The sequence below is a fragment of the Salvelinus alpinus genome, chromosome 4, assembly GCF_045679555.1.
Source record: "Salvelinus alpinus chromosome 4, SLU_Salpinus.1, whole genome shotgun sequence".
NCBI lineage: Eukaryota > Metazoa > Chordata > Actinopteri > Salmoniformes > Salmonidae > Salvelinus > Salvelinus alpinus.
The window spans coordinates 48,514,398-48,525,273 of NC_092089.1; the positions used below are offsets into that span (position 1 = coordinate 48,514,398).

Below are 10,876 nucleotides of genomic sequence, written 5' to 3' on the forward strand. Positions count from 1 at the left end.
ACTTGTTGCAGTATAGAGCCAATCTGGATACCAAGAAGATCCTGAGGGAAATCGACGAGTACCAACAGCTTTACGCTATGGAGGAACAACATACTCCTTTGTGGAAAGATCCGACCACCTCACAAAATAACTTTAACCCGACAAATTAAAGAAAAACGGATTAATCTACAGACACATACGATTTACTTACCATTGAGGTAGAGGCTAGTGCGCTGGCTGGAATCCATGTCACAATGGAAAAGTTGTGTGAGGAGGTAACAGGGCTGAAGGGGGAGTTTGGAGTTCAGCCAGAGTGAAATTCTCAAGCTCCAAAGGAAAAACAAGACACTCACAGCCAAGGTAAAAATACACGATTCCAACATGGATTGTCTACTCAGGGAAAACAGGCTGATGAAGGAGACGCTGCTAGACATACACAGTCGTAGCATGCGTGAAAATCATTTTTTTTCTGGTATTCCTGGGGACGCAACCAATAATTCAGAGAATTCATGAAATCCGCAATGAAACTTCCTATAGAAACTGTAAACAAGGTGGCTTTCCACCGAGTACACAGACTTGGAGCTCGGAGCGAAAAGACCAAGGATCCTCGACCAATCATCGCAAAATTTGAACACTACCAACAAAAGGAGCTGATCAAAAGCAGAGGAAGGGAGCTTAAAGGGACCAAATTCGGTCTCAATGACCAATTTTCAAAGGAGATAAACGAACGTCGTAAGAGACTGTATCCGGTACAAAGACAACAAAGGATGGATGGTAGGCGTGCCTTTATCATTGTGGACAAACTCTTTATAGAAGGACAGCTATTTCGAGACAGCTCCATAACACCGTGGCTGTACTAAATTCTACAGGGACTTCAGGTTACGAAAAAAAAGAAGGAATGGGAAGTGTTTAAAATATCTGAACATTATGAAGTGGATATGAACACACACGTACTCAACTACATGCTTGCTTACACATACGGACTTATACATACACACACACACCTGATCTCGCTCTCTTCTCTCACTCTCTTTTTCTCTCTTTCTCATCTCTTCTCTCCCTCTCTCTCTATTGTCAAGAACTGTTTTATAATTTAATGTGTTTATTGTTCGTCTATCTTTTTTACGTATTTGTCTACAAGTTTATATATGTTTACAACAAGCATGGGGAAGATATCAAAATAGGGGCATTGGGGAATAATAGCATATTGTACGGAATACATTTGCAAAATGACCTCCAGCAGGCCACAAATGTGCATGTGTCTGCTCAAACGGTCAGAAACAGACTCCATGAGGGTGGTATGAGGGCCCGACGTCCACAGGTGGGGGTTGTGCTTACAGCCCAACACCGTGCAGGACGTTTGGCATTTGCCAGAGAACACCAAGATTGGCAAATTCGCCACTGGCGCCCTGTGCTCTTCACAGATGAAAGCAGGTTCACACTGAGCACATGAGCACATGTGACAGACGTGACAGAATCTGGAGACGCCGTGGAGAACGTTCTGCTGCCTGCAACATCCTCCAGCATGACCGGTTTGGCGGTGGGTCAGTCATGGTGTGGGGTGGCATTTCTTTGTGGGGCCGCGCAGCCCTCCATGTGCTCACCAGAGGTAGCCTGACTGCCATTAGGTACCGAGATGAGATCCTCAGACCCCTTGTGAGAGCATATGCTGACACATGCACATTTGTGGCCTGCTGGAGGTCATTTTGCAGGGCTCTGGCAGTGCTCCTCCTTGCACAAAGGCGGAGGTAGCGGTCCTGCTGCTGGGTTGTTGCCCTCCTACGGCCTCCTCCACGTCTCCTGATGTACTGGCCTGTCTCCTGGTAGCGCCTCCATTCTCTGGACACTACGCTGACAGACACAGCAAACCTTCTTGCCACAGCTCGCATTGATGTGCCATCCTGGATGAGCTGCACTACCTGAGCCACTTGTGTGGGTTGTAGACTCCGTCTCATGCTACCACTAGAGTGAAAGCACCGCCAGCATTCAAAAGTGACCAAAACATCAGCCAGGAAGCATAGGAACTGAGAAGTGGTCTGTGGTCACCACCTGCAGAACCATTCCTTTATTGGGGGTGTCTTGCTAATTGCCTATAATTTCCACCTTTTGTCTATTCCATTTGCACAACAGCATGTGAAATTTATTGTCAATCAGTGTTGCTTCCTAAGTGGACAGTTTGATTTCACAGAAGTGTGATTGACTTGAAGTTACATTGTGTTGTTTAAGTGTTCCCTTTATTTTTTTGAGCAGTGTATAAAGTAGGCATTGCTGTTATGATTTAAGTTGTCCTTGATGTCCTTTGTTTTAAATGTATTATTATTTTTGTATTTTTTTTGCATTGTTGTTTGCTGTTTTCTTCTGTCTTTTCCTTTATTCTCTTTAGTTCATTCTCTTGGTTGTTGGTGCATTGGGTGGTTCTTGGGGGTGGGGAATGAAATTAATTGTATTTAAAAAATATATATCTCCGGGGGAGGGGGGGGGGGCTGTGGGAGGGGTCTCGAATGGTTGAGGAACAGCTATTGGGGAACTGTGGGGGGATCTTGGAGGGTTCGGGTTTCACAAGATTGTGATCATGAAAAAGGAAACTATGACATATATTTTATATCACTATCATGCACACGCACCCTCACACATAAGGATGGCTCTGTTGCGGAAAGTCTGATACATGTTTGATAGTGTCTTGATGCTTTATTGTTTGTCCTTCATGTTCTAATACTTTAATGTTACCCCTTCCTTGTGTTTTTTGTAATAAATAATAAAAAATAAAAATAAAAATGTGATTGCTACAACCTAGCCTATGAATGAAAGTTTACAATGTAGGTGCACACAGGTCGAGATAATAATTTCAGGTGACAGACAGTGACATATGGACAGACAGTTACACATTCAATACAGCCTTGCACACTCTTGCCTGCATCTAGCTGATATAGGGTGTAATCATTAGTCCAACAGTTGCAAATTCAGGTTTGTTTATCTCTGCTTTGTTCCGTTTGCTTCCGTTTAAGAAAAGTTTTTCAACAGAATCGGTGGCCTGATCCCTCGTAAACACAGTTCACTTTCATAGCAGCAACGTTGTATTCCTTCTCGCATCTATGCGCTCTCTTCCTCTCACCTTTTCCCTTCGCTTGTGGACTTCAATGCACAACACATCAGCTGCATGTGACCAGGCAAAGAAACCTTTCCAAGCAAAACCATATCACTACCGCTACACAGCCTACATCGTTGTCACCATATTAGCTAAAGTAATGGCATAGTCAACATAGCTAATAGCAATAACCCGTTAGTAAACCCGCTACAATCATGCAGTAATGTTACACTGTACAGTCAGTAAGCAGTTTAGCTCTTACAGGGTGTTTGAGTACAGGGTGTTTGACTAGGCTAAACTATATACTGTAGCTGCATTTGCTAGGTATGTAAGTGAAATTCAATGTGAAAAAAATGACTAAATCTCTATCTATCTCTTCCTTCTCCTTCATTTTGGAAGAAATTAATTTGTTTAAAACTGTTCAACTATTGTCTTTCTCTCTCTTTGAGTCAACTACTAACCACATTTTATGCACTGTGGTGCAAGCTAGCTTATGCTTATGCTTTCAGTACTAGATTCATTCTCTGATCCTTTGATTGGGTGGTCATGGAAGCTAGCGTCCTCCGCCTACACCATGGTGCTACCCTACAGAGTGCTGTTGAGGCTACTGTAGACCTTCATTGCAAAATAGTGTGTTTTAATCAATTATTGGGTGATGTGATTATATTTCATATAGTTTAATATAAAAAGGATAACTTTTTACATCTTTAAAAATATTTTCATGAAATTCACTGAGGAGGATGGTCCTTCCCTTCCTCCTCTGAGGAGCCTCCACTGATAGCCAGAAGATAGGCATACGGAAATATCAAACAGTGATGACAGGCATTGACAGGATGGTGACAGCCACATGTTCACTGCTCTCAGAATATCTCGCTTGGACTGAATGCACAAAGTGATTGTATAGTATAAATTAATTTTGTTTAGAAAAATTAAAAAATATCAGTAAAATATACACACAGTAAACAATATCAAGCAGTGATGACAGGCCTTGACGGGATGGTCACAGCCACACGTTCACTGGTTAGATAGGACACAAGATATCTTTAAAATAAGAGCAACAGTAATGGTACATGCCCTCAATGTGAAGCGGCATCCATCCATAAATACAGAGCACAAGTACATCCCTTCTTATATAAAAATGTTAATGTAGTAAGAAAATAAACATGAACTTAATATATCATTAAAGAAGCCTTGAATTACCAACAAATCCCCTGCTAGCAATTGCTAGCGTAAAATTACAGTGCACTGACTGGTGCTAGTTAGCTCGTCATTAATGTGGCTAGCTAAGCCAGCAAACACTTGATTAATTTAACGAAATAGGCTTTAAATACATTAACGGCAAAATAAATATGTACATAGTCACATTCGCTAATGACTTTGGGATATATGAACCAGTTTTCAAAAGACACTATTGTGTTATACAGTTTTAAATAGTTTTTGTGTACAGCGTAAGGAGACATGAACCTGCCCTCAGAATATCTCTCTCGGACTGAAGAGGAGGCAGACCAACGTTCCAAATAGGGGAGAAGCACTCAAAACCCACTAGTTGTTCATTCAAGGAAAATAATATAACAAAGTTAAGTCTGAAGACCTCTCGTATTGCCAACCTTACGACAATGGGAGTAATTATTTTTATGAATTCGATAACACATAATGAAAGGAAACTTTATTAATATCACATTCTTTTCTGAAGTGAATGGTTTCACCCACCACTCTGACCACGAACGGCGATGTTCTTTGATATTACGTTGCACGCAGCGCGAGTCAGGTTGATGGAAACTCTACATTTTCACTTTGTCACAGTTGCTAACGAGTCTGTTTTGTTTCTAAACAACCAACCCATCTATTGAACCTCCTACAGTTTTGATAGCAGGCTTAGATGTCACTACTTATCTCCAAATTAAGCAGTTAGGGATAATGTTGCCCAGACCTCAAGAGACAGATAAATATGTGTGTATTCTGGTGTTTGGACATGAATTGAATTGCCAATCAAGGATTAATTGAATTAAATCAATAAAGTGTTTAAGGGACAAATTACGTATTTCCTGCCTTGTTTACTATATCTGCATGCATATTGATAAGTTAACAACTATATGCTTAACAATAGTAAGACATTTCTATTCTACCAGTGCTGTGCTTCTGAGAAAGGATGGTTCCCCTTTAGCTCCCCGCAGCTGGTCTAGGGCTATAGTCAAGTACATGGGGCGACTCGGGATCGAGATAAACTTGAGGAACAGAAATCATCTTTGCTTCTGAGTTACTTGGTCACGTGGCATAAGACAAAGAGCCTCTGAGAGTGACCACAGTTCTTCAGTCCATCCTGTTCTTTTTGTATCTTCCAAGGGCACAGCTGTGTGGAGATATGAAGAGAACAGAGGCTAGCTTGAACAGAAAGGAGTAACGGAACTGGCGGCGTTATCACTTGTTTGTGCGCTAAGACCTCACACAGCCGATACACATAACCACAAGAAGAAAACAAGGTAGCTTATGATGCCCCGATCTGCCGGAAGGGTGGAACCAGCCATGACTAAGCATTTTTAGGTCTCCTATATAAGACCTCTGTATTTTCTGTATGATTAAGCTCTTGGTCTTACACTCGAGAGTGTGGGGTCGTCCAGCTTCATTACTGCAATTCTTATGAAATAAAGGTTGGTTGTTTGAAGAAATAACAAAGTCTCTCTCAGTTAGTTTTAAAATGTTTCTTAAATCATCCAGGATTGAAGCAGGTTTGTGGTGTTTGCTGTATGCCCTATGCTAATGACCTTCCTCCAGTCTCCTGCAGCCATGACGGCAGATGTTATACTGTATCTGACAGCCTGAACCTCCTGGAGACTTTCAAAGAGTCCATCGAGAACAACAAGCTCTACGTCAAAGATGTTGAGGAGGACCTCCTGATAAGCCGGATCAACCAGGCCGGATCTCCGGATCTCTGACCAGGAGGCTGCCTTTATCAACACCCTCCGTAAACTGGGGTCTGATGATGAAGGGACCGCCCTCCACCTCTACACCACCACTCCAGAAGAGCTGGCCATCTACCCAACCCCAAACACCCAGACTTCTGCCTGTGGGACCTGCCACCCATGCCCGCAGCCTCGCCCTTTGACCCGGAGGCGTAAATGGAGCGGGTCAAGTTCCTGCTGTACAACATGGTGGTCATGGCGTTCACTCAGAGTCTCCAGGCCAACAGCGTGGTGGAGTTCCTGGAGTTTCTCTCGGTGCAGAGGGACATGGTGTACCTCAGAGAAGGACACGGAGAAGAGCCTGGAGAGACGGGAGGCCAGCCTGAAGGTGCTGAAGGCCCAGGGGGTGGCCCTGCCTAAGGTGTTCATGATGAGTCCCTCCTGTCTGGAGAAACTTGACTTCCCAAACCTCCTGGATGAGAGGGAGAGAGACCTCCCAGAGATCAGAGCCCACACTTTCCTCCTGGCCCTGACCACTCTCTCCCAAGCCCTGTGTCACCCAGAAGAAGGACGCCTTCAAGCCCCAGTGTGGGCGGTCACCTCGCTCTGTGGTGGGGTGTCAGACATCCCTGTGCCCCTGGCGGCCTGCATGGCGGATGCCAGCATGTGAGGATGCTCACCAAGGCCAGGGCCTCGCTCTGTTTGGATGACGAGTCCGTAGAGCGTTTGGCAGGGCAAAGTGGCGTGGACCCTATTTCATGAACATGATTAACTGACTGTGTGAGCACTTTGTTTTCTAAGCCTTGAAATAATTGAGACATGGATTGTGTATGTGTGCCATTCAGAGGGTGAATGGGCAAGACAAAATGTTTAAGTGCCTTTGAACGGGGTATGGTAGTAGGTACCAGGCTCAAAATTGGGAATATGTTCTTAATGTTTTGTACACTCAGTGTATTTCAGTGGTGGTCGGTGCCATTTAAGATGAGGGAGGACGCTATTTTTTTTCATGAGCATGGCTGTCACGCCCTGGCCTTAGTTATCTTTGTTTTCTGTAATATTTTGGTTAGGTCAGGGTGTGACAGGGGGGATGTTTGTGTATAGTTGTCTCGTCTGGGGTGGTTGTATGGTATAGGGGGTTTTGGGAGAGTATATGGGTTTGTGTTGAGTGTAGGTGTCTAGGTAAGTCTATGGTTGCCTGAATGGTTCTCAATCAGAGACAGCTGTCATTCATTGTCTCTGATTGGGAGCCATATTTAAGGCAGCCATAGACAGTAGGCTTTTGTGGGTAATTGTCTATGTTGAACGTTAGTAGCTTGTGTGTGCACTTTCGTTTATAGCTTCACGTTTGTTTGTTTTGTTAGTTTTTTGTAAGAGTGTTTCGTTTCGTGTTACGTCTTCGTCAAAATAAAAGGAAGATGTATTTCTCTCACGCTGCGCCTTGGTCTCCTCACTACGACGATCGTGACAATGGCCTTATTCTATTACACCATCATCTAACTTCACCTGGAGTAAGAATGGGACAACAGCTTTGGAACAGAAAAAATCTGGACTGGCCGCTCTCACAATCTCTAACAAGAGAACATGCAGGGGAGTTTGTGTGCTCAACACCTCCATAGGACTTCCAGCTTCCACTGTTGTAACTCCAATGTGTAAGTACAAACAGCATTGTACAAACTTGATTGAAACATACACATTGACATGACATGGAATCACTTATCTGTCATGTTGACATCAATCTATCACTGATACCTCTCTCTTCAAAGTCTTTTTCCAGATCGTCCTGTGATGCTCAATGGCTCTGGGTGTGTGGTCCAGGCAGAGGTCATTATCTGTGTGTGTGTGTCACTCAGGGTGTTCCCTTACCCCTCATAGAGTAGCCACTGCTGGAGCTCAACACCATCAGCCTGCCTGTTGGAAACCACACCAAAAACATCACTGTGGTGTGTGTCAGCAGAAATACGGTGGTAGGAGTGAGCGAGAAGTTGCAGGTCACCCAAAAAGGAGGGAAACAGAGGTGCGATAATTTAAAGAAAAAACATGCAGATATTTTTTCTAGTAGACTATATTAACTTGTGCACAGCTTGCAATTGTGTTGTGTGACGGTTGGAGTGTGGTTATTGCAAGACTTCAAAGACTGCTCTAATGACACTGTTTCTCTCTTCATTGTAGATCTTTCTGAAGGATGTGGGAATGCAGTTCTCCCCTGGACCATAGCTGGTGTGTCTCTCAGCTAATATATTTCACATCTACTTCATAGATGCAGAATATAGAAGTATTTTTACATGAAAAGGAAACTTTATTTATCAATGTATCTGTTATAAGCCCAGATACTGTCAAATAAGGTGCTTACTGTAGGCCTAGATTTACTTTCTCTGAGTGCTAGAAGTAACTAGTGGTTCTCAAAGGGTAGTAAAGTTTCAGATTTGTATGCATAAAATGGAAAAGTTAAGAGGAAACAATTTATTTATTTCAATTTAAAGTTTTATTAAGTGTTCTTGTTTTTCAACCAGCAAAACACATTCCACACACAGATGTGGCAGACATAAATAATATAATCAAATAAAATGTAAAACAAAACAAACCAACTTGCAGCAGCACTATCAGTGTTCCTATTAGCTATTTCCAGCCTTAGCTGAGACAACGAGCAAAGAATTTGTTTTTACAGCACCTTACACAACATGTATCTGCTAATTTCCCTAATCACCCCATTCACTCTGTCCAATTTGAAATATAGTTGAGTAGTGGAGACCAGAGTCTATCAAACTTGGGCTGTCTCTTGTGGAGGTCATAAGTGAGCTTTTCAAGAGGGAGAAAGTCAACAATCTGGTCAATCCACATTTTAAATGTAGGAGAGGTATTAGAGGCCCACAATAGGAAAACTCATTTCTTAGCAAAGTATGTGATAGTCATAAACACATTTTCTCTGTCAGGATCAAGAACAAAGTCCTGCTGGGCATTAAGAAGATAGATACATGGGGTCATATCAAACTGTACATCTAGTATTTTCTGTGCAGTAGAATGTATAGATTGCCAAAATTTGGTCATCTCTCTACAACTCCAAAATACATGCATATAGGTTCCACTTTCAGAGGTACATCTTTTACAATCAGGATAAAATTCTGTATTCATTCTATGGAGTTTCACTGGGGTGTAATATAATTTGTACAAACATTTGATTATTTCATTTTTACATTAGTAGAGGAGCAGTATACCCTATTGCAAACATCCGCCCATAACTCATTGCTAATAGTCAGACAAAGGTCCTTTTCCCAGATTATTTTCATAGGAGGAGCCTCCTTTCTCAGAAAGGAGTCTATAGATGTAGGAGACTTTGCCTTTGATGGATTGTGCTGTAGCAAGAAGGGTCTCAACTTCATACAGCTGAGCTCTAAACTTCCCCTTGGAAGTAAATGAGGAGATTACTTGTCTGTTTGAATATATAATTTGAATATATATATATTTTTTAATGGATCTTGACACATTGAATTCACTGCAGATGTCACACCCTGGCCATAGAGAGGCTTTTATTCTCTATTTTGGTTAGGCTAGGGTGTGACTAGGGTGGGCATTCTAGTTTCTTTATTTCTATGTTTGTGTGGTTCCCAATCAGAGGCAGCTGTCTATCGTTGTCTCTGATTGGGGATCATATATAAGTTGTCCTTTTCCGTTGGGTTTTGGTGGGTAGTTAGTTTCTGTTTAGTGTCTGCACCTGACAGAACTGTTTCGGTTTTTCACTTTGTTATTTTGTTTGAGTGTTTTTGAGAAATAAAATATCATGAACACTTACCACGCTGCGCTTTGGTCCATGCCTTCCGACGAGAGACGTTACAGAACTCCCCACCACCAAAGGACCAAGCAGCGTGGAAAAAAGGACGAGTGGACATGGGAGGAGATCCTGGACAGAAAAGGGCCCTGGACGCAGGTCGGGGAGTATCGGCGTCCGAAGGAGGAGATAGAAGCAGCGAGAGCAGAACGGCGACGTTACGATTCGTTAAACCATCGAGGCAAGCACGAGAGGCAGCCCCAAAAAATGTTTTGGGGAGGCACACGGGGAGATTGGCAGAGTCAGGGTTTAGACCTGAGCCAACTCCCCGTGCTTACCGTGGGGAGCATGTGACTGGTCAGGTACCGTGTTATGCAGTGATGCGCACGGTGTCTCCAGTATGCATTCATAGCCCGGTGCGCACTGTTCCAGCTCCCCGCACTTGCCGGGCTACAGGGGGTATCCAGCCAGGACGAGTTGTGCCAGCTCTGCACTCCAGACCTCCGGTGCGCCTCCACGGTCCAGTGTGTCCTGCGCTGGCTCTACGCACTATGCCTCCAGTGCCCCGTCATAGCCCAGTGCGTCCTGTGCCAGCTCTCCACACTCACCGAGCTAAAGTGGGTATCCATGTGGCAGCTCCCCGTACTAGGCTTCCAGTACGTCTCCTCAGTCCGGTGAGACCTGTTCCGGCTCCACGTACAAAGCCTCCAGTGACGATCCATGGCACAAAGCCTCCAGTGACGATCCATGGCACGAAGCCTCCAGAGACGATCCATGGCACGAAGCCTCCGGTGATGATCCATGGCAAGAAGCCTCCGGTGATGATCCAGGGAAAGAAGCCTCCAGGGGTGGGACAGGGCACGGAGCCTCCAGTGACGATCCCCAGTCCGGAGCCTCCAGAGACGATCCCCAGTCCGGAGCCTCCAGCGACTGCATGATTTAGCTTATTCATCATTCATAATTAATGAATCATTAACAAAGTTAACCATTTTCACTGTAGTGTCCAAAACGTCTTTCAAGCTGTCAGGCATTCCTTAGGCAGCAAGAGCCTCTCGGTGGATGCTGCAGTGTACCCAAGTGGCGTTGGGAGCAACTGCTTGTACGCATGTTACCACTCCACTATCTCCCTGTCATGGCTTTTGCGCCATC

At 43.9% G+C, this 10,876-nt stretch overlaps 1 pseudogene; it reads left to right on the forward strand.

The window, feature by feature from the left end:
• The first annotated feature begins 5,808 nt into the window (after positions 1-5,808).
• On the forward strand, positions 5,809-6,892 carry LOC139572603 (interferon-inducible GTPase 5-like; annotated as a pseudogene).
• The last annotated feature ends 3,984 nt before the right edge of the window (positions 6,893-10,876 follow it).